At 34.6% G+C, this 23,156-nt stretch overlaps 1 protein-coding gene and 1 long non-coding RNA gene across 4 annotated transcripts in view; one reads left to right on the top strand and one right to left on the bottom strand.

Moving 5' to 3' along the window:
* LOC309651390 (uncharacterized protein) overlaps positions 1 to 23,156 on the top strand; it is a 797,009-nt gene that overhangs the window by 12,022 nt on the left and 761,831 nt on the right. The window lies entirely within an intron of this gene.
* LOC309651422 overlaps positions 13,799 to 23,156 on the bottom strand; it is a 59,658-nt gene continuing 50,300 nt past the window's right edge. Inside the window, exon 2 of the long non-coding RNA XR_014258117.1 lies at positions 13,799 to 14,442. This is a non-coding gene — a long non-coding RNA (uncharacterized lncRNA). The remainder of the gene's footprint in view (positions 14,443 to 23,156) is intronic.

Here is a 23,156-nt window from a genome sequence, read left to right as displayed (position 1 = left end):
TATGAATTTTTTTTTTTCTTTAAAACACTGCATAAGTATAATGGATGAGATGGTAAGTAAATTCAATGCAGTGTTTTCTATTTTGAGAAATTTGCTGTAGAGAATTTTGCCTGCATGGCAGAGGAATCACTGTAATTGGCAAGAAAGATATACTTCAAATGATAGTTTGCTGTTTTTGTACATTAGAAGAGAGCAAAAAAGCTGATATTTAAAATGGTGAAATGAACTTACACAGCGAGATGATTATCTAAAAGTGTTATGTGGACCTGCCTGTCTTCTTTCTGATCACTTTGGAAAGAGTTATTGTGAGTGTCAGGCTCATTTTGCTACCTAGAAAATAAGCCATATATGGGCAAGGATATATGCCTGTTTTACTTATTTGCTATATCTGTAGTATAGAGTAATATACCTGTCACATTCCTGACATATAATAGGTAATCAGTAAATATTTGTTGAATAAGCAGTGGATCAAAAAGCATAACTTCCGTTCTGTCATTTATTTAATTGGCGTACTTGCACAAACCACTTGAGGAACCTATACTTGTATTTTCCTAATATCTTAAATAATACTGAGTTAAATGAAATATGTGCAACATAAAGATAAATGTCAAGTTTAAGTGGACACAGTGACCATATTACATTGAACTCAGAGTAACTATTGCTGAAATATCACCCCATGTATTATAGAATGAGAAATATATATATATATATATATATAGCAGAGCCCTAAGAAGGAAGTAAGTCACCCAAAGTCATAGCAACCAGAAGTTAACAAGGTAAACACCATTGGTATTTTGGAGAATCATTTTGCATATGCATGTGAGTTACTATGTTCCAGTGACTTTCCTGTCAGCTCTGTCTAATACTATCAAGTATTAGAATATGTTTATTATTACCTAGTTTAAGAACAGGAATATTGTACGCTTGAAGGGTTTATATTGTATGAATGAGTGTGCTGTTATAATTACCATAATTATTTACTTACTGATCTTTATACTGTGTATAAGGCATCTATCATGATCCAGAAACAGTTGTAGATAATTTCTTGAAATTGAAGAACTTCGCATCTGGGAAAGAAAATTACAAATGAACTTTAAAACAAAAGTGTGTTGAAAGTGATAAACTACAGGAAGAAAGTGGTGTAGGAATATAAACTGTGTTAATGCTTCTAAAACCATAATGTGGTAAAGGACTGTTTTCCCTCAATGTGTCATAAGCAAATACTTTTGGGGAAATCCAATAAAAAAGTGAAATTCTAGAAAAATGAAAATAAAACATATAAAATGTCACAAATTATAATGATTAGATTTAGCAGAGACAAAAGTGTATTTCAATAAATACATCAAAACAAGTGTGGCATAAAGGAGAAAATATTCACAAAATATGTACCTCTTGATGGTTGAAATAAGCATATTGAAGATAAGAGAATCACTATTGCATTTGTAACATTGTGTTATCACACAGCAAGGGTAATCAGAAATTTGTGAATGAAATAGCAATTCACTGTATAGAATATCTTTAGGCCCGTTTTAAACAGGTGTCTCATTATTTAAAGTCCTTAATGTGACAGTGTGCTTGCTGTTTAATGGTTAGTTTATCTAATCTAGAGTGGGTTTGCAACCTCACCACTTGCAAGAGGTAATACATATTTAAACTCTAAAACTCTTAAAGTCTTTGAAAAACACTCATGTTAGAGAAGGCAGTGGCAGAGATGCATGTTGACAAAAGTGGGCGAACAGGTTATAAAGCAAGTTCAGCATGTTCATTTATAATTTTTATCCAAATGTATTTAGAAAGTTATGCTCTATTTTTGAAATTAACTTACCTTAAATTTTACAGTGTAAATCTGTTAAATAAGATTTTTGATTAAATTTTTAAAAAATGGATTCAAATTTATGAATCTCTTATTGATGGATCTACTTAATAGAAAATAAAATTCAAAACTTTATATTAAGTTCATAACATGATTGGTGATGACTTTCAACTAAGATGATGACCTATTTCACTGATAATTGTCGTTAAATTATGAAATATGTCATAACAGTTCCTAGGAATGTTTTTCTTCCAAACTTCTAACTTTCCTTTGTCCTTGGATCTTATCTGCCATTGAAAAAAGCAAGTGCATTCCTTCTTTGTATGGAAGGATTAAAATCGTTAAACAATACCAAAGGTATGAGGCAGATTAGCAACTTTGACTGTCCAGTTCACATCTTTAAAGATTTGGGAACAAACTGGTCTTGCAGAAACACTAGGAGTTTGTTCTGTACTTCAAAATTCACAACTGAACTTTTGCCTTGAAAAACATCCTACTTTAGCATGAATTAACATTTGTTTATACTCAGTTTTTATATTATTACCTAGTAGAAGAAAAATTGAATTTAATACATGTGACTAAACATATTTAGTTTATGTGACTCATTTTTCTCATGCCGCCAAAGAAAGTAGTGTTTGATTTACATGTTGGTGTGACAGTCTTAATCTGGTACAAGCTACTGCCATTAAAACATATTCCTAACATGACTTAAAGTCCAGCTCACATCTTACATCTTAGTTATATAACTCACAGCTAGTTGTGTTTGTTGGCAATGGATTAAAAAAAAAGATTTCTTACTTCATATCACCATTACGTTAAAATAATGCTTACCAATACCTATATTCACAATATCAGTACGTTTAAGTTACAATTAAGATTTTTTGGCTTTATTTGCTCAAAGTTGGTCTTTCATATCTTTGGCCAACTCCTGACTGTGTCCAGGTGTAGTGCCATTGGAAAGCATCCTGTGACCTTCCTTCTTACAGCAGATTCACCTGACATTTATAATCATCATCTTCAGTAGTGTCTTTCACTAAATGTCGGGGCAAAGGTATATGTTTATATATTAGTTCGTTGGTCTTAGAAAATCAAAGTGCTGCTTTATAAGAAAAGCTGCAAAACACTAATATTTGTATGTGAAATTTATAACTGCTTCTGTCAGCTTTTTTATTCAAGTCTTTCAAATAATCCTCTTATTTTTAATTTATTTTGTTTAATAGTTTGGGTGTAAGTGCTGATTCAGTTTTGATGATCTCATTGCTTCACTAGCCAGTAAATCTCTGCAAATAAAACACTAGATTTCATGCTGCAACAAGTTTTAGGTACAAAACTGAACTCAGTACTAATGAAACCAGAACAGATAATTTGGGACTGTACTTTTTTCAGAGTCCTTTCCAACATTATTATTTGGTTTAATAATACTGTTATTTGGTTTAATAATATTTCACAGAAGAGTTATGTCTTTTTTTCAGGAAAAAAATTCTAGTGACGCTTGTTTCACCATCTCCAGATTGGGGTTAAAATACACATTTCAGTTTCCTAATTTAATAATGTTAAATAATAAATTTAAAAAATATATTTTATTAAAACTTTAACTTGTAAAACTAGTATTTCTTGCAAAACACGATTAGCAGAATATCATTATTCTTTTGTCTGTAATCTAGAAATATATCAGAAAGTGGAGAAATTTCAAGGTAAATCTACTCATCATATTGCATTTGAGTTGTGCTATAATTGTCATTCTGTGGGGAAAGCAAAGATGTATTTGCTAATGATATCTATTCAAAATATTGTCTTCCTGACTTTTAAGGTGTCCTGGCCAGAATGATATCCTGTAGGCATACTCCTTAGGTAATATTTTATACATTGTTTAATTAAATTGTTAAGATATTGGATATACACTAGAAATATTATTATATATTTACAATTTTGCCTAACACAGTTTTTTTCCATTACATGTCATATATTCTGTTACACTTGTTCCCACTGCACACCTTTTGTTCATGCTTCTACCCAGAGCTCTCCACAACTCTGCTGTGGTAATCACTGTTTATATTTTACATATTAGGTTAAATATTTCCTTGGTGAGGCATAATTAAAATTAAGTGAATTCCATTTTCATTCCCCAGACACCCTATCCTGTATCTTTGTAGCACTTATTCCAATTTCAAATTATATACCTATTGTGTATTATTTATAGTCATCAGTAAAGTTAGGGATCATGTCTCATTCATCATTATGTATACGGTTTTTGACATGCTGGCTATACATTGGAGGTCTCTAATGATTACATGTTTAATGAGTAATTGGATATTATTACCAGTGATTACATAGGTCAAATATATAACTAAATGCTTTTTGGACTTTTCCATGGAGTCCACCCTTCTCAGACTCTCAACTGGATGATTTAAGTAGCTTTGTTACTGTGTTTCTGTTTGCGTTTGATCCACTAGAATCAATTTTATGTCCAATAAAGTTGTCTTTTTAAAAAGAAAGCCAAATTAAGTCGCTTTCCTCTGAGAATTTTCTTACTGAATGTAATTGAAATGATTGACAAGGCCATTCATAAGTTGATCACTGTCTAATTCTCAGAAATAATTTATTGCCACCTTTCTTCAGGCTCACTATTTCATGCACACTGGTTTTCTAATATTTTTTTATACACACTAATGGTTATTCCTCCATAGAACAAGTAACAGGTAGTTCAGGCCAAACTTACAGAATAAATAGAACAAAATATTCAGTGATTCACATCAAATAGAAATTAATTTCTCTCTCATGTAACACATTGGAGTAGGCAAAGGATCCTTCCAGCTTGCTGATCTGATAGCTTCCTGGAGACTTGTCTTTGTGTTGCTTAAGCCTGCCATCAGGACAATATACGAGTTCCAGCCCTCAGGAAGAAGAAAGCAGAAACCACATCCTTACAGGGCATGATCTGTCAGTTAAACATATTTTCACTCATAGCCCATTGGTTGCTCATTTCGCAGGGCCACCCCTAACAGTCTGGGGAATGTGGGTATGTGTCCTGCTTAAACTCGGAGGAAGAGGTTTTATTTATTAAAAGGAGAAAAAGAATACTAGGGAAAACTAGCTGTCTTGGTTACAAGGTCTTGGCATTTGTTACTTCCTTTGCCTGAAATGGTTGGACTGCAGATTTTAAAATGCTTAGTTCCTAGTTACCATTCAAGTTTCAAGTAAAATTAATCTCCTTAGGTAGGTTTAACAACCAATTGCACGTGGTCTCCATCATTACTGTTAATTAAATTTTTTTTTCATAGCACTCATCACTACCTGAAAATATCTTGTCCAATTATTGATTTACTTTTCTATTTGTATGTTTAAATGTCCTGTCCTCTTTCTGCTTCTCCATCAAAATGAATGCAAGTAAGCCCCTTGAGAACAGGAATTTTGTCTGCGTATTGCTCTATGTCTGTGCTTTCTGCATCTAGAAAAATACCTGTCGCATAACTCTCAAAAAATTATGGAATGAGTGAATAGAATGACAATTTTATGACATATGAAGAAAATATTCACTTTTCTCTTTCCTTTCAAGCTTGCATGAGACAGAGATGTGTGTAACAGTAGCTAAATATGTAAAATAGTATACTGATGTAACACAGAATCAGAAGCAATTCAGTCTATATTTTAAAGATATTTTTATTTTTATGTACATACAAGACGTAATCAGTTCTTTAGTAAAGAGCTATGATTCATAGCAATATATTCTCTTAACATTATATCTCAACTTATTTTTGTACAATGCGACTAATTATCTAAGGAACGTCTACCTAAATATTTCTCCCAGAAGGTCACATGCTTCCTGTATGACATGCATTTCCATTACCAATAGCACAGCTACTGTGATAAACAAATGCAGTCACATCTAGTGCCGTTAACATAGAGGGATTGATGGCTGTCATAAGAACAACTAAAACTAAGGCTAAGGATACTATATAGAAGGTGTGACCTTTTAGTAATTTTGAAGGAGAAACAAATTGTATGTACGAGAAGAGCACTTTAGGAAATAGAATAGTACTTGTAATTTCTAGAAGTAAGAATGACCTGCCTTATGTAGCCTGAGATGATCAAGGAGAATCAGTCATTGTTGGGCTTGAAAACATTTTTCTTTCAAATGCCTTTTTCAAAAGCACAGCTACTTTTGTTCTATTAACTTCCCAATTTGCAGAGTCTAGACTTTGATCCTAAAATATGATATTTCATCACTAGTATCGCTCTATGTTTCTGGTTAACTCTTTTAATTTTTTTTGTTTGTCAAGGGCAAGCTGAACATTAATTAATTTCATTTGCAGTTAACATTATCTCTAAATAATTGGATTTGGTGTGATCCCATTACCAGATTCCCTTACATAAGACAATCTCATTAACAGGGCCCCCCCTGCCCTGAGATGTCACTTTAGATCCATTTGGTAACAGAGATACAGACATAAACTCATTACATGATGCACTCTCCATTCTTAAACTGACGAGGTTTGCTTTTGTTGTTTGAAAGCAATATGCCTGAAATCTAGTATTTCTGCAGAGGATAAAGAAAATTATTTTCAAAGAGAAAAAGTTTATAAACTGAAGGAAAGAGAAAAGAAGGAAGGAAGAAAGCAAAAAAGAAAAAAGCAAAGGCATAAATTATTCCTAATCACATTACACAATACTATTTATTAAAAGTTATAGAAACATTTGTGCAGGCTTTGGTTAACCTCATAGAGCTATTTGTTATCATTCAAGGCAATTAAATTTTTTGAAAATAGAAAAATATAAATACTTTGTCATTTATTGTCATTTCTATTGAAACTAGTCTTATCCCTCCAAAAAATTAATATGAAATGTGCATCTCTTATTTGGATTTCTGGTAAGAAATTAGCAATACACTAAGTCTGCTGAATGTATTTGGTTAGTAAATCTAAGATGCTGCCTCACTCCAGTGTCCTCTTCGTACTGAGCTATAAGGATATAAGTGGTGATTGGGTAGGAGTCAATTGGGGGCGGCCAGTACTCGGGCAACCAGAGAACAAAGCTTCTTTATTTGCCCTGTACTAGCCTGGCATTGATCCAAACTGAAGTGCTGTGGGCCAGTTACAAGTGATATTACAGGCAGTTTTCCTGGCATGCTCTTCTGTTACCAAGCCCATAGAGAATCTGCATTTCTTTGCCTTGGGAACTTTTATGGGGGCAGAAGGCAAGAAGTGTAGGAAGATGAGGTTTTTTAATCCATTGTTTAGTATATAAGTTTTGTTTATAAAAGCAGTCGTATTGTACTGGAGAACAGCAGTTTCTGCCTCGTCCCTTCATATCTATGATTTTCACTCCCCAGAGGCAGTCCTATGCAACTCATTCATTGATTTCTTCTTGCATATTTCATTGTATTTCTGGATACTGTTATAGCTTATATTACCATTTCTAGATTTCTCCATTGATAAACCAATTGACTGCCAACCGTGAAAGATGAGAATATAATCTCCTTATTCAACGTCCTCTTACCCATTTCCCTTGCCATATACTCTTCCCAATACTCTTGTATCTCAATTTCTGGTTCAGTATTTAGTGATTACATTTTGTGGTTATAAATGGTTATAAATGTTATTTAAACTGACTCCTATCATTTCCTGTGGTTACATTTCCCATTTAGGACAACTTTATCAGGTAAACTACCAATTCCATTCTTCTTTTCTTGGACTCATTGTTCCTTAAAACACTCTTGTCTTCATCTTGCAGTTTGAATTGGTTGTTTTCTAGACCTGCAAAACAGCTGTTGTAATGGAACTTCTTTTTACTATACTCGTGGGAAGTCTTATACCTTTTTACTATATTCAGTACTTGTTTCCTGGTTCCCACATTTTTTCTTTTCATGGTTAACTTTTATAGTTTTTATGAAAGATACTCTCCAGTAGCTTCTTGAAAAAAACAACAGATAAAGGTAAACATTTTGAGGCCTTGCTGTCCTTAAATGGTCTTTATATTCTTTGCTATTTTGGTTAACATTGATATAGATATTTTGGTTAGAATATTGAATTCATTGATATTTTGGTCAAAACAGCAGTTATTTAGTATTAGCTTTGTGAACAGTCACTTCGACTTACTCCCAGTATTCATTTGCCTCATTTCCCCCTCGACCCTTTTTTTCCTTTGTGTTATCAGTGTGCTTATCAAACAAAAAAATCAATTACGTACCCATTATCAGATTTGGTTACTATAGAAAGACTTTGAATAACAGCGGCTTAAATCAAAGAGAAATATTTCTCTCTTCAGAAACTGTCTGAATATTGTCATTTGAGGGCTGACATGATAGCTCTACAGCATTAGGCGTTTAGTCTATCCACTCTTATTCCTCTAGCCTCTTCCTCACGTGGCTCCTATTTTATTATCTGTCATGGCTGGTGCAGCTACCTGGGCGCGTGCCACCCAGCCCGAAGAGGAGAAGGGGAAGCGGAGGATTCCTTCCCTTGAACAGCAGTCACAAGAAGTCACACATCCCAGTAACCTCATGGGCCAGAATATATGGTTCTTTTTGTTTTCTGAATGCCCCTTTTGCATAGCATCGTGGTATTTTTTTCAAGAATGCATTTTCCTTTACTATGTTTTAAGATTTACTTGAAATTTTCACCCAAAAGCTCTGCTAGTTTCTTCTGAGTTCTTTTTTGCTCTTGGTATGGGCACGTATATGGTGATCTCTGGATAACTATTTATAATTAAAAGTGAGGCACTCAGGTGGCAATTGGAGGCATTTTGTGGATGGGTCTCACTTATAAAGAGTTTTACCATAGGTTAATTAGTAAGAGAGTCTGTTACTCCACTGGGAAATCCTGAAGTGTCATTATTTTTTCACATTTGGTCTGTCCACTGCCCAGAAAAAATCCTGGTAAATACGTTGAGGAAGAGAGCAGAGGGGTATCACCATGCACTGTGCAGACAGGCATTAATCGTTGTTTTTTTTTTTTTTTAACATCTTTATTGGAGTATAATTGCTTTACAATGGTGTGTTAGTTTCTGCTCTATAACAAAATGAATCAGTTATACATATACATATGTTCCCATATCTCTTCCCTCTTGTGTCTCCCTCCCTCCCACCCTCCCTATCCCACCCCTCTAGGTGGTCACAAAGCACCGAGCTGATCTCCCTGTGCTATGCGGTTGCTTCCCACTAGCTGTCTATTTTACGTTTGGTAGTGTATGTATGTCCATGCGACTCTCTCACTTTGTCACAGCTTACCCTTCCCCCTCCCCATATCCTCAAGTCCGTTCTCTAGTAGGTCTGTGTCTTTATTCCCGTCTCATGCATTAATCTTTAGTTTCACCCCACTGCTATGTGTAGTTCTTTGAGTCCAGAGCTTTACTGATCCAGCCTTCTCAGAGAGTATATTTCCTCTATTCTGCTGGAGTGGGAAAGGTACGTTTTCTTGGCAGTAAAGCCTTGGGGGAAGAAAATCTGGGGGGCCCAATCATAGTGTTTTCAGTCTCAACCCTCATACTCCAGCCTTCAGAAGTAGTTGTTGCCTCCAGACTTCTAGGTCTTCTGGTTTTCTGTGGGATAAATCAGCTAGTTTATAATTGGCTCCATGCCCTTAAGGATTATCTTTCTCTCTCTGCTAAGTAAGTTGCCACTCATCTGTCCATTTTCTATATGTAAAGATTTGTTGACTTTTCTTATCTTGTACTTGTCGCCTTTTCAGTCCTTTCTGTCCCTGTTGGAATACAATTTAAAATTTTTTTTTCTTTATTGTTGTAATAGTGAAATTTGAGGAGGGACCAGAGAGAAAAATGTGATCATTGCTATATATGTGAATGGCAGTTCCCTAAGCTTACTTGTAGAGTACCTTTGAAGGTAATAAAGTAACAATTTCTACTGTAAATAACAAAAGAGAGGAGTAGAGATTTTTTGTTCCCAAAGAAGACTCATGCCCAACTCCTTGTCTGCTTTCCAGTGAGCGGGCACACTGTTGAGATGGCATCTATTTGAGATACGTGCCCAACTCCTTGTCTGCCTTCCAGTGAGCGGGCACACTGTTGAGATGGCATCTATTTGAGATGCCTTGAGGCTGAATCTTAGGTGCCTGAACTCACAGTCGCAGCAAGAGGGACAGAACACAAGGCAGGGAGGCCAGGAGAGACTGCAACAGTGAGGACCTGAGCAGCGACCACGATGGCCAGGTACACGAGGTCGTTCTCTACTTCAGCCGTCCAGGGAGAGGAAGGGTGCTTCTGAGACACACTGCCTCCGTCAGAGCTGTTAAGCTAGATGCCACCTAGAAACACAGATCTTTGATGAAGTACTGTCCTTTGTCATTACTGCTAAAGATCTTGGCCCTAATTTGTCACAGGACTCATAACACTTCCTTTTCTGTGTGTGTTTTGCCAAATTTCTCGTACTAAGACTTTACTTTCTACTTCACTAGAAGCAGGATTAATCTGAATTACTGATTATTTAGAAGTGTGATAGTGAATTCTGAGAATTTGGTCACTCTTTCTGAAATGCTTTAATAATATTTTTTTCTTAATTTACCTCAATTTAAAATGATAAGGTAACCAGTTCTTTTTTTATGATACAGCCATAATTATGGAAAAAAAGCACTAAACATATTGCCCTGAATGCGGCTGGTTACATTAGAATGTACTTGGTGTATTAGTTACTTATTTCTGCTGTAATAAATCACTACAAGTTAGTGGCTTAAAACAACAGAAATTTATTATGTTATTATTCTGCAGATCAGAAATCTAAAAGCAGTCTGCAGGGCTGCATTCCTTTTGAATGCCCTAGGTGGGAAGGGAGGGTAGAGGAACTTCATCTGTTCCTTTGCCTTTCCCAGCTTCCAGAGACCATCATCATTCCTTGCCTCAGGGTCCCATCCTTACATCATCCAGACCTCTGCTTCAGTCATCACATCTCCTTCTCTGACTCTGACTTCCTGACTTTTTTCTTCCATGAGAACTCTTTTGATTACATTGGGCTCACCCAGATAATCCAGGATAATCTTCTCATCTCCAGGGTTCTTAATTTAATAACTGCAAAGTCCATTTGCCATGTTAGGTAACATAATCACAGGACATTAACATCTTTGAAGGACCATTATTCTGTCTACCACACTTGGAATCATGAAATTACCTCAATTATTAGATCTAATTACAATACTTAGTGTATTCTAATACACACACCCACACACACACACAGCATTCCAAAGACTGAACTCTGTCCTATTTTCCAGTAGACATACATTTTTCTTTCAATCTATTGAAGTATTTCATCCCAGAGAACAATGACTATCATTTAAAAAAATTCATTCACAGAGGTGTTTTAAGGTGTGTGTGTGTGTGTGTATTAGTAGAAATGACAGATCTTGGAGAAATCTTGTATTTCCTTTTGGATACAATACCAAACATGCTGTTTCTTTTTTTTTTTTTTTTTTTTTTTGCAATTACCAAACATGAAACACACTCATACTATGTCATAATATTGACATTCAGTCCAGTAATCCTCCACTGTAACAGCTCCTTTACTTTGCAGTGAAAATTGATTTGTATATTCTTTGCCTCTGAGTCCTTGTGGGATTTTTTTTTTTTAATTCAGACAGAAAGTCACAAAAATTATACTCATCCTCATCAGTTCACTCAGTCCCATGTAATTAATTGTTTTTTTTTCATCTTGATCTTTTGTTAGCACTTTTATGAGTTCATCAGTTTTTCATCAGAGTTCTGAAAATGCTTATTCATTCAGTTCAGCAGTACAGTCAGTTACCAGAAACCTGTACTTGTCAGAGTCTTTTCCATGAATTTCTTGAAGATGAAACCCTTTTATAGGAACATATTTGCAAAATCATCAGAGTACACCCAGAACTGTCTGTAAATGACAAAAGACTTAAAAATGACCACGGTAAAAGATTTGATGAAAGTTCATAATAATGCAGTTGACAAGAAAATTAGTTATTTCTGAGATATACATTTTAAAGTAATAACTAGGATTATTACTTATAACATTATACCAGAACATATAAGATTTTTAGAAATTTCATGTAATGTCTGAAACATTTATATTAACATATTTCCATACATATTTCCATACAAATACAAATATAAGATTTTTAGAAATTTCATGTAATGTCTGAAACATTTATATTAACATATTTCCATACATATTTCCATACAAATACAAATATAAGATTTTTAGGAATTTCATGTAATGTCTGAAACATTTATATTAACATATTTCCATACAAATAACCCAATGAAAGTTTAGTATTAGTTGTTTTGTTTGTTTTTTTATACTGCAGGTTCTTATTAGGCATCAACTTTATACATATCAGTGTATACATGTCAATCCCAATCGCCCAATTCAGCACACCACCATCCCCACCTCACCGCAGTTTTCCCCCCTTGGTGTCCATATGTCCATTCTCTACATCTGTGTCTCAACTTCTGCCCTGCAAACTGGCTCATCTGTACCATTTTTCTAGGTTCCACATACATGCATTAATATATGATATTTGTTTTTCTCTTTCTGACCCACTTCACTCCGTATGACAGTCTCCAGATCCATCCACGTCTCAACAAATGACTCAATTTCGTTCCTTTTTATGGCTGAGTAATATTCCATTGTATATATGTACCACATCTTCTTTATCCATTCGTCTGTTGATGGGCATTTAGGTTGCTTCCATGACCTGGCTATTGTAAATAGTGCTGCAATGAACATTCGGGTGCATGTGTCTTTTTGAATTACGGTTTTCTCTGGGTATATGCCCAGTAGTGGGATTGCTGGGTCATATGGTAATTCTATTTTTAGTTTTTTAAGGAACCTCCATATTGTTCTCCAGAGTGGCTGTATCAATTTACATTCCCACCAACAGTGCAAGAGGGTTCCCTTTTCTCCACACCCTCTCCAGCATTTGTTGTTTGTAGATTTTCTGATGATCCCCATTCTAACAGGAGTGAGGTGATACCTCATTGTAGTTTTGATTTGCATTTCTCTAATAATTAGTGATGTTGAGCATCTTTTCATGTGCTTCGTGGCCGTCTGTATGTCTTCTTTGGAGAAATGTCTATTTAGGTCTTCTGCCCATTTTTGGATTGGGGTGTTTGTTTCTTTGATATTGAGCTGAATGAGCTGTTTATATATTTTGGAGATTAATCCTTTGTCCGTTGATTCATTTGCAAATATTTTCTCCCATTCTGAGGGTTGTCTTTTCGTCTTGTTTATGGTTTCCTTTGCTGTGCAAAAGCTTTGAAGTTTCATTAGGTCCCACTTGTTTATTTTTGTTTTTATTTCCATTACTCTAGGAGGTGGATCAAAAAAGATCTTGCTGTGATTTATGTCAAAGAGTGTTCTTCCTATGTTTTCCTCTAAGAGTTTTATAGTGTCCAGTCTTATATTTAGGTCTCTAATCCATTTTGAGTTTATTTTTGTGTATGGTGTTAGGGAGTATTCTAATTTCATTCTTTTACATGTAGCTGTCCAGTTTTCCCAGCACCACTTATTGAAGAGACTGTCTTTTCTCCATTGTATATCTTTGCCTCCTTTGTCATAGATTAGTTGACCATAGGTGCGTGGGTTAATCTCTGGGCTTTCTATCTTGTTCCATTGATCTATGTTTCTGTTTTTGTGCCAGTACCATATTGTCTTGATTACTGTAGCTTTGTAGTATAGTCTGAAGTCAGAGAGTCTGATTCCTCCAGCTCCATTTTTTTGCCTCAAGACTGCTTTGGCTATTCGGGGTCTTTTGTGTCTCCATACAAATTTTAAGATGATTTGTTCTAGCTCCGTAAAAAATGCCATTGGTAATTTGATAGGGATTGCATTGAATCTGTAGATTGCTTTGGGTAGTATACTCATTTTCACAATGTTGATTCTTCCAATCCAAGAACATGGTATATCTCTCCATCTGTTGGTATCATCTTTAATTTCTTTCATCAGTGTCTTATAGTTTTCTGCATACAGGTCTTTTGTCTCCCTAGGTAGGTTTATTCCTAGGTATTTTATTCTTTTTGTTGCAATGGTAAATGGGAGTGTTTCCATAATTTCTCTTTCAGATTTTTCATCATTAGTGTATAGGAATGCAAGAGATTTCTGTGCATTAATTTTGTATCCTGCAACTTTACCATATTCATTAATTAGCTCTAGCAGTTTTCTGGTGGCAGTTTTAGGATTCTCTATGTATAGTATCATGTCATCCGCAAACAGTGACAGTTTTACTTCTTCTTTTCCAATTTGTATTCCTTTTATTTCTTTTTCTTCTCTGATTGCCGTGGCTAGGACTTCCAGAACTATGTTGAATAATAGTGGTGAGAGTGGACATCCTTGTCTCGTTCCTGATCTTAGAGGAAATGCTTTCAGTTTTTCACCATTGAGAATGATGTTTGCTGTGGGTTTGTCATATATGGCCTTTATTATGTTGAGGTAGGTTCCCTCTATGCCCACTTTCTGGAGAGTTTTTATCATAAATGGGTGTTGAATTTTGTCAAAAGCTTTTTCTGCATCTATTGAGATGATCATATGGTTTTTCTTCTTCAATTTGTTAATATGGTGTATCACATTGATTGATTTGCGTATATTGAAGAATCCTTGCATCCCTGGGATAAATCCCACTTGATCGTGGTGTATGATCCTTTTAATGTGTTGTTGGATTCTGTTTGCTAGTATTTTGTTGAGGATTTTTGCATCTATATTCATCAGTGATATTGGTCTGTAATTTTCTTTTTTTGTAGTGTCTTTGTCTGGTTTTGGTATCAGGGTGATGGTGGCCTCATAGAATGAGTTTGGAAGTGTTCCTTCCTCTGCAATTTTTTGGAAGAGTTTGAGAAGAATGGGTGTTAGCTCTTCTCTAAATGTTTGATAGAATTCACCTGTGAAGCCATCTGGTCCTGGACTTTTGTTTGTTGGAAGATTTTTAATCACATTTTCAATTTCATTACTTGTGATTGGTCTGTTCATATTTTCTGTTTCTTCCTGATTCAGTCTTGGAAGGTTATACCTTTCTAAGAATTTGTCCATTTCTTCCAGGTTGTCCATTTTATTGGCATAAAGTTGCTTATAGTAGTCTCTTAGGATGTTTTGTATTTCTGCAGTGTCTGTTGTAACTTCTCCTTTTTCATTTCTGATTTTATTGATTTGAGTCCTCTCCCTCTTTTTCTTGATGAGTCTGGCTAATGGCTTATCAATTTTGTTTATCTTCTCAAAGAACCAACTTTTAGTTTTATTGATCTTTGCTATTGTTTTCTTTGTTTCTATCTCATTTATTTCTGCTCTGATCTTTATGATTTCTTTCCTTCTGCTAACTTTGGGTTTTGTTTGTTCTTCTTTCTCTAGTTTCTTTAGGTGTAAGGTTAGATTGTTTACTTGAGATTTTTCTTGTTTCTTTAGGTAGGCTTGTATAGCTATAAACTTCCCTCTTAGAACCGCTTTTGCTGCATCCCATAGGTTTTGGGTCGTCGTGTTTTCATTGTCATTTGTCTCTAGGTATTTTTTTATTTCCTCTTTGATTTCTTCAGTGATCTTTTGGTTATTTAGTAACGTATTGTTTAGCTTCCATGTGTTTGTCTTTTTTACGTTTTTTTCCCTGTAATTCATTTCTCATCTCATAGCGTTGTGGTCAGAAAAGATGCTTGGTATGATTTCAATTTTCTTAAATTTACTGAGGCTTGATTTGTGACCCAAGATGTGATCTATCCTGGAGAATGTTCCGTGCGCACTTGAGAAGAACGTGTAATCTGCTGTTTTTGGATGGAATGTCCTATATATATCAATTAAATCTATCTGGTCTATTGTGTCATTTAAAGCTTCTGTTTCCTTATTTATTTTCATTTTGGATGATCTGTCCATTGGTGTAAGTGAAGTGTTAAAGTCCCCCACTATTATTGTGTTACTGTCGATTTCCTCTTTTATAGCTGTTAGCAGTTGCCTTATGTATTGAGGTGCTCCTATGTTGGGTGCATATATATTTATAATTGTTATATCTTCTTCTTGGATTGATCCCTGGATCATTATGTAGTGTCCTTCCTTGTCTCTTGTAACATTCTTTATTTTAAAGTCTATTTTATCTGATATGAGTATAGCTACTCCAGCTTTCTTTTGATTTCCATTTGCATGGAATATCTTTTTCCATCCCCTAACTTTCAGTCTGTATGTGTCCCTAGGTCTAAAGTGGGTCTCTTGTAGACAGCATATATATGGGTCCTGTTTTTGTATCCATTCAGCCAGTCTATGTCTTTTGGTTGGGGCGTTTAATCCATTCACGTTTAAGGTAATTATCGATATGTATGTTCCTATGACCATTTTCTTAATTGTTTTGGGTTTGTTTTTGTAGGTCCTTTTCTTCTCTTGTGTTTCCCACTTAGAGAAGTTCCTTTAGCATTTGTTGTAGAGCTGGTTTGGTGGTGCTGAATTCTCTTAGCTTTTGCTTGTCTGTAAAGCTTTTGATTTCTCCATCAAATCTAAATGAGATCCTTGCCGGGTAGAGTAATCTTGGTTGTAGGTTCTTCCCTTTCATCACTTTAAGTATATCATGCCACTCCCTTCTGGCTTGCAGAGTTTCTGCTGAGAAATCAGCTGTTAACCTTATGGGAATTCCCTTGTATGTTATTTGTCGTTTTTCCCTTGCTGCTTTCAATAATTTTTCTTTGTCTTTAATTTTTGCCACTTTGATTACTATGTGTCTCGGCGTATTTCTCCTTGGGTTTATTCTGTATGGGACTCTCTGCGCTTCCTGGACTTGGGTGGCTATCTCCTTTCCCATGTTAGGGAAGTTTTCGACTATAATCTCTTCAAATATTTTCTCTGGTCCTTTCTCTCTCTCTTCTCCTTCTGGGACCCCTATAATGCGAATGTTGTTGCGTTTAATGTTGTCCCAGAGGTCTCTTAGGCTGTCTTCATTTCTTTTCATTCTTTTTTCTTTAGTCTGGTCCGCAGCAGTGAATTCCACCATTCTGTCTTCCAGGTCACTTATCCGTTCTTCTGCCTCAGTTATTCTGCTATTGATTCCTTCTAGTGTAGTTTTCATTTCAGTTATTGTATTGGTCATCTCTGTTTGTTTGTTCTTTAATTCTTCTAGGTCTTTGTTAATCATTTCTTGCATCTTCTCAATCTTTGCCTCCATTCTTATTCCGAGGTCCTGGATCATCTTCACTATCATTATTCTGAATTCTTTCTCTGGAAGGTTGCCTATCTCCACTTCATTTAGTTGTTTTTCTGGGTTTTTTTCTTGTTCCTTCATCTGGTATATAGCCCTCTGCCTTTTCATCTTCTCTATCTTTCTGTAACTGTGGTTTTTGGTCCGCAGGCTGCAGGATTGTAGTTTTTCTTGCTTCTGCTCCAAACATGCTGTTTCTATACTCTGTCTTAAAATCTTTTATGAGTTGATAATTAATTGGCATGTTAAGTGTATCTTTTCTACTAAGAAACTTGTTTGGGTTTATTCAGCTGATTTTTTGAGTCTTTTGCCAATCAATTACAAATAAATTTAACATATAGTTATTTGGTTAAAATGACTATTGAAAAATTAGATATTTGTGCAATTTCAGCTGCTAAGATGACAGAAAAATGATAGTAAATTGAACGTGTATCTGTTAATTATACTAAGTCTGACAGTTTAAATTCTAAACTCAGTGAGCTTTCTATGTTAATTGAATATGCCAGCGAGGTATTTAGCCCTTCTTGGAGTGTTGTAATTTCAGATATTTGGTCACCTTTTCAGACCATTTCGTTTTGGAACATACATCCAGAATGCAGTTAAGACGTACTTTGAGGGACTGTTAGGCATATACCACGAGAAATTTTAGAACATACAGAAAATTCCAGAGCCACTTACTTTTGTGTTCTTAAACAAGCAAGGACTTATGTTGTATAAGAAAAAAAAAAATCCACATAGGCCTTTGTGAACCCTCAGCTCAAGTGCTTTGTTAGTTTTTAAAAACTTTTTGAAAATGGGATTCCCAATTTACTTGATTCTTTTCTCTGGCATTCTTTAAACTCATCCTCTCTCCTGGATCACCTCAAAACAAACACCTGCATCCTTCTTGTCCTTGGCCTTCTTAGTTTCTGTCCCATTTCTGCCTCATCTCTGCCCGATTTCTTGAAAGAGCAATCTGCTGTTGAAATATCAATTCATACACTAGTCTACTGTCTTCAGATTTCTAACTCTACTTTTCCTATGAATTTTCTGTCCAAAGTGAATTCGTTTTTCCAAACAAATAAGCATTTTAAGTCCCTATATTGACCACCAATTGTTTTCTTAAGATACCTGTGTTATCTTTTTTTCTTTTTCTTCTGTACTTCTTTTTCTTTTACTTATTTCAAGATCTTAGGTTCCACCTCATGGTATGCAGAATTCCAAGATAGCCTCCCAAAGCTGTGTCACCCTAAACCTGGGAATAAGATTTGATATCACTCCTGTGATATCATATCATGTTATATGGCGCAGTTGACCTTAAGGTAGGGAAATTATCTGGGGGGACCTAAATTAATCCCATGAACCACTTCAAAGGCAGAGTTTTTCCTCTCACTTTGGTAGAGGGAAAGATTTGAAGCAGAAGAATTTGGTGCACTGTGTTTGGCTTGAAGTTAGAGGGGATTATTTGGCATGGAATGTAGGTGGCCTCTAGAAGCTGAGAACAGCTCCCAATTACCAGCCATTGACAAAATGCAGACTTCAGTCCTGCAACTTTTTGGAACTAAATTTTTCCAAGAACCCAAGTGAACTTGTAAGAGAACCCTGACTTCCAGATGAGAACAAAGCTGGTCGACATTTTGATTTCAACCTGAGCAGAGAATCCAGCCAACCATGCTGCACTTCTGACCTACAGAACTGTGAGGTAATAAGCAGGTGTTGTTTCAAGTCACTTGGTTTGTGGTAACTTATTACACGGTAATAGAAAACTACCTAATACATACCCCTTAAAACTAGATGTTCCTTTGACTATTGATATTTTTTTGTATACAGTGCATTTCATGGACAATGTCATCCTTTCTTATTGTTTAAAAACCACTTTAATATTCATAATCACCAAATATATATCTTGTAGATTCTGAACTTTAGATTTTATATTGATTGCATGTTATATGTCTATACTTGGTTATTGTAGAGATGACTCATACTCAGTTGTTCTCAAACTGACTGTGTAAACTCAGCACCTTCAACAACTACTTTAACTTTTTATATTTAAACAAGAGTTTTTAAGGAGCCATTTTACAAGTAGTCAAAGCTTTAAACATGAATTTTAGCCCTGAAATTTCTGTTGATTTTTAGCAAAATTGCATAGATAATGCACTCATCCTTTCTTTCACACTTGTTAATCTGTATCTCTGAAGGACTGCTTTCAACTTAGCTGTAGAAACAAAAATTATTAAAGCTCACTAGACTAAAATAATACTTCCTAAGATAAATTTTATTTTTGTCTTTTTATATCACAAAAGAACATGTGAATAGTGTTACCCAAGGGTTCTGGTTTGAGTTCACTGATAATACCTCTTTATAACACAGTGCCAACAAATAAACATAAAAAAAAAACAAAGGAAAGTAATATGAAAGCCACAATAAAAAATTCACCAACCAAAAATTCTTTATGTTTATATATTGAGGTTTTCACCACACAATCAGGGTGTCAAAAGGAAATTTCTTTCTTAGTTTAAATTATTGAAACAATAGGATGCCAGAATAGTTTAAATAAATCAAATACAAAACTGTAAGAGTGCATCGAAAAATTTAATATTTTACTGACTGCTCAGTCATAGGTAAGCAGCTAAGTTTTCTCTATACTTTTATTTGTACTAAATTTATTGAGCCAAAAACAAAAAAAGAAAAAAAAAAAAGAGGAAAGGAAGGAAAAAAGGAAATCAATATCCTGAGCTATATATGATGCAAGTTTGAGATATTGAGTTCATGGCTTATCAATTCCTGACTAGTAGAAGTTTCTTACTTCATTTTTTGTCAATGGTTTTATAACTAAATGTGAACATAGATGAACCTAGCATCCCAACAGGTTAATTGCTCAGCAGAATTAAAGCATTCAGACATTTATGACTGCAACTAAATTACTTGACTTTGAAAAAGATAAAATTCAGTTAGATTTGGGTAAAGATTAAAGCATATGTGGTTCCCTTGCCTTTCTTTTTCATCCTCTAGGAGAGCTCAACCTGGGTTGATGGGCTTGGAGATACTCTAGTCAGAAATTTCTGGGTCTTCCCATTCTTAGGTTTTTATTTCCTAGCAACCCAAGAAGCGACATCATTAACTTTCTAGCTCCAAAATAAGGTTTATTCAGGAGGCAGACCAAACTGTGGCCTGCCATTGTAAATGTGGCTTGCCAAAATGCACACTCATTTCAGTCTCCCTCTGTCAAACTTTTTCATATATGAATAATTAGGTGGAAATAAATGTTAAGTGGTATAATTTTTTCTCCATGCCCATATGGCATTAAAAAAAAAAAACTTTGGACTGACTTCATTAAGATAACCGAATCTGAGGAGAACAAATTAAAAAAATGAAAAAAGAGTAAAGAAAGCCTATGTGAACTATGGGATAACATTAAGAGAAGCAGTCTGTGAATTATTGGAGTCCCAGAAGGAGAAGAAAGGGAGAAGGGAGCAGGAAGTTTATTTAAGCAATAATGACTGAGAACTTCCCAAATCTGTGAAGAGATTTGGCTATCCAAATTCATGAAGCTTATAGAACTTCAGACAAATACCACTTAAAAAGATCGTTTCTCAGACACATTGTAACAAAACTGTCAAAAATCAAAGACAAAGAGAATTTCTTAAAAGCAACAAGAGAAATGAAGCTCATAACGTACAGGGGAAATCCCCCTTATAAGACTATCAGTTGATTTCTCAACAGAAATCTTACAGGACAGTAAAGGATGGGATAATACATTCAGAATGCTCAAAAAAAAATTTTTTTCAACCAAGAATTCTTTACCCAGAAAAGTTATCCTTCAGAAATTAAGGAAATAAAAAGACATTCCCAGACACACAAAAGATGAAGGAGTTCATCACCACTAAACTTATGTGACAGGAAATGCTGAAAGGACTTTTTTCAAGCTGAAATAAAAGGATGCTAATGAGTAACACGAAAATATGCGACATGTTGGCAAAGATAAGTATGTAGTCAAATTCAGAATACTATAATACTGTAATACGGTAGTGTGTTAACAACTTAACTCTACAAAAAGGTTAAAAGACAAAAGTATTAAAAATAACTAGAGCTATACTAGTTGGTTAATGAACGTAAAATATAAAAATATAAATTATGACATTACAAGTATAAAAGGGAGAGTAAAAGGGTAGAGTTTTTGTATGCGATCCAAGTTAAATTGCAATTGGTGTAAAACAGACTGCTGTATCTGTAGTACATTCTGTAAAGCCTCATGGTAGCCGCAAAACAATACATACAGTAGATACACAAAATGTAAAGAGAAGGGAATCAAAGCATACCACTAGGGAAAATCATTAACTCACAAAGGAAGGCAGCAGGAGAAGAAGAAAGAAACAACAGAAATACAAAACAGCCAGAAAACAATAAGATAGCATGAGTAAGTCTTACCTCTCAGTAATGAATCTCAAAGTAATTGGATTAAACTAGCCAATCAGAAGGCATAGGATGTCTGAAAGGATAAAAATAAGACCCAACTATATGTTGTCTACAAGAGATTCAGTCAGTTTGAAGGACACAACAAAAAGGCTCAAAATGAAGGGATGGAAAAAAATATTCTATACAAGTTGAACCCGAAAGAGACCAGGACTCTCTGTACTTCTTTCAGACAAGACAGACTTTGAACCAAAGACAGTAACACGAACACCTACATTAAGAAAAAATATATCTCAAACAAACAACTAGTTTTACACTTTGAAGAATGAGAAAGAGAAGAAGAAACTGAGCAGAAGGTTAGCAGAATTAGGGAAATAGCAAGGATCAGAGCGGAAATAAATGCAATAGAGACCAGAAAATCAGTAGGAACAAAATCAGTGAAACCAAGAGCTCATTTTTTGAAAAGATAAAAAAATATGGACAAACTCTAGCTAGGTTAGAAAAAAAAGAAGACTCAAATGAGAAGCGAAAGAGGAGGCATTACAACAAATATCACACAAATACATAGGATCCTAACAGAGTACTATGAAAAATTATATGCCAACAAATTGGATATCCTAGAAGAAATGGACAAATGTGTATAAAGATACAAAGTACCTACACTCAATTAGGAAGAAATAGAAAATCTGAACATATCAATAATTACTAAGGAGATTGAATCAGTAATCAGAAAGCTCCCAACAAAAGCCCAGGACTGAATATTTCTCTGGTGAATTCTATCAAACATTAAAAGAAGAATTAATACTAATTTAATCTTAAACTCTTCCAAAAATGTAAAGAAGAGGGAACTCTCCCAAACTCATTTTACAAGGCCAGCATTACTCTGCTATAGGATAAGGACACTATGAGAAAAGGGAAATAAAGGCTAATAAAGGCTGATGAATACAGATGCAAAAATTCTCAAAAAAATAAACTGAAATCAACATGACATTTAAAGTTCATACACCATGATCAAGTGGGATTTATCCCTAGCATGCAAGAATAGTTCATCATACTTAATTCAACTGATATACCGCATGAATAGAATGAAGGATAAAAATCATATGATCATTTCAGTAGATGCATAAAAAGCATTTGACAAAATTCAACATCCATTCATACTAAAAACTCTCAATAAATTGAGTGTAGAAAGGACATGCTTCAACATAATGAAGGCCATATATGACAAGCCCACAGCTAACATTGTGCACAATGGTGACAGGATGAAAGTTTTTTTTTGCTAAGATCGGTAACAAGACAAGAATGCCCACTCTCATAACTCTTTGTTAACATAGTTCTGGACAGCCTAGACTGAGCAATTAGGCAAGAAAAAGAAATAAAAGGCACTCAATCAGTAAAGAAGTAAAATTTTCTCTATTTTCAGGTGATATGCTCTTATATATTTGGAAAATCCTAAAGATTCCATTAAAAAAATCTGTTCAAATTAATCAACATTCATTAAAGTTACAAGATACAAAATCAACATACAAAAATCAGTTGTGTTACTATACACTAACCACAAAATATCTGAAAAGGAAAGAAAGGAAATCTCATTTACCATAGTGTCCAAAATAATGAAAAAAAATTTAAAAAGAATGAAATACTTAGGAACAAATTTAATCAAAGAGATGAAACACCTGTACACTGAAAACTATAAGACTTTGATGAAAGAAATGGAGACACAAATAAATGGAAAGATATCCCATGTTCATGCATCTGAAGAATTAATATTAAAATATCCATACTACATAAAGCCATCTATAGATTCAATGCAGTACCTTTCA

This window comes from Balaenoptera physalus, assembly GCF_965194825.1.
Source record: "Balaenoptera physalus genome assembly, chromosome: 21".
Classification (NCBI taxonomy): domain Eukaryota; kingdom Metazoa; phylum Chordata; class Mammalia; order Artiodactyla; family Balaenopteridae; genus Balaenoptera; species Balaenoptera physalus.
This window is presented reverse-complemented; position numbering and strand designations above follow the sequence as displayed.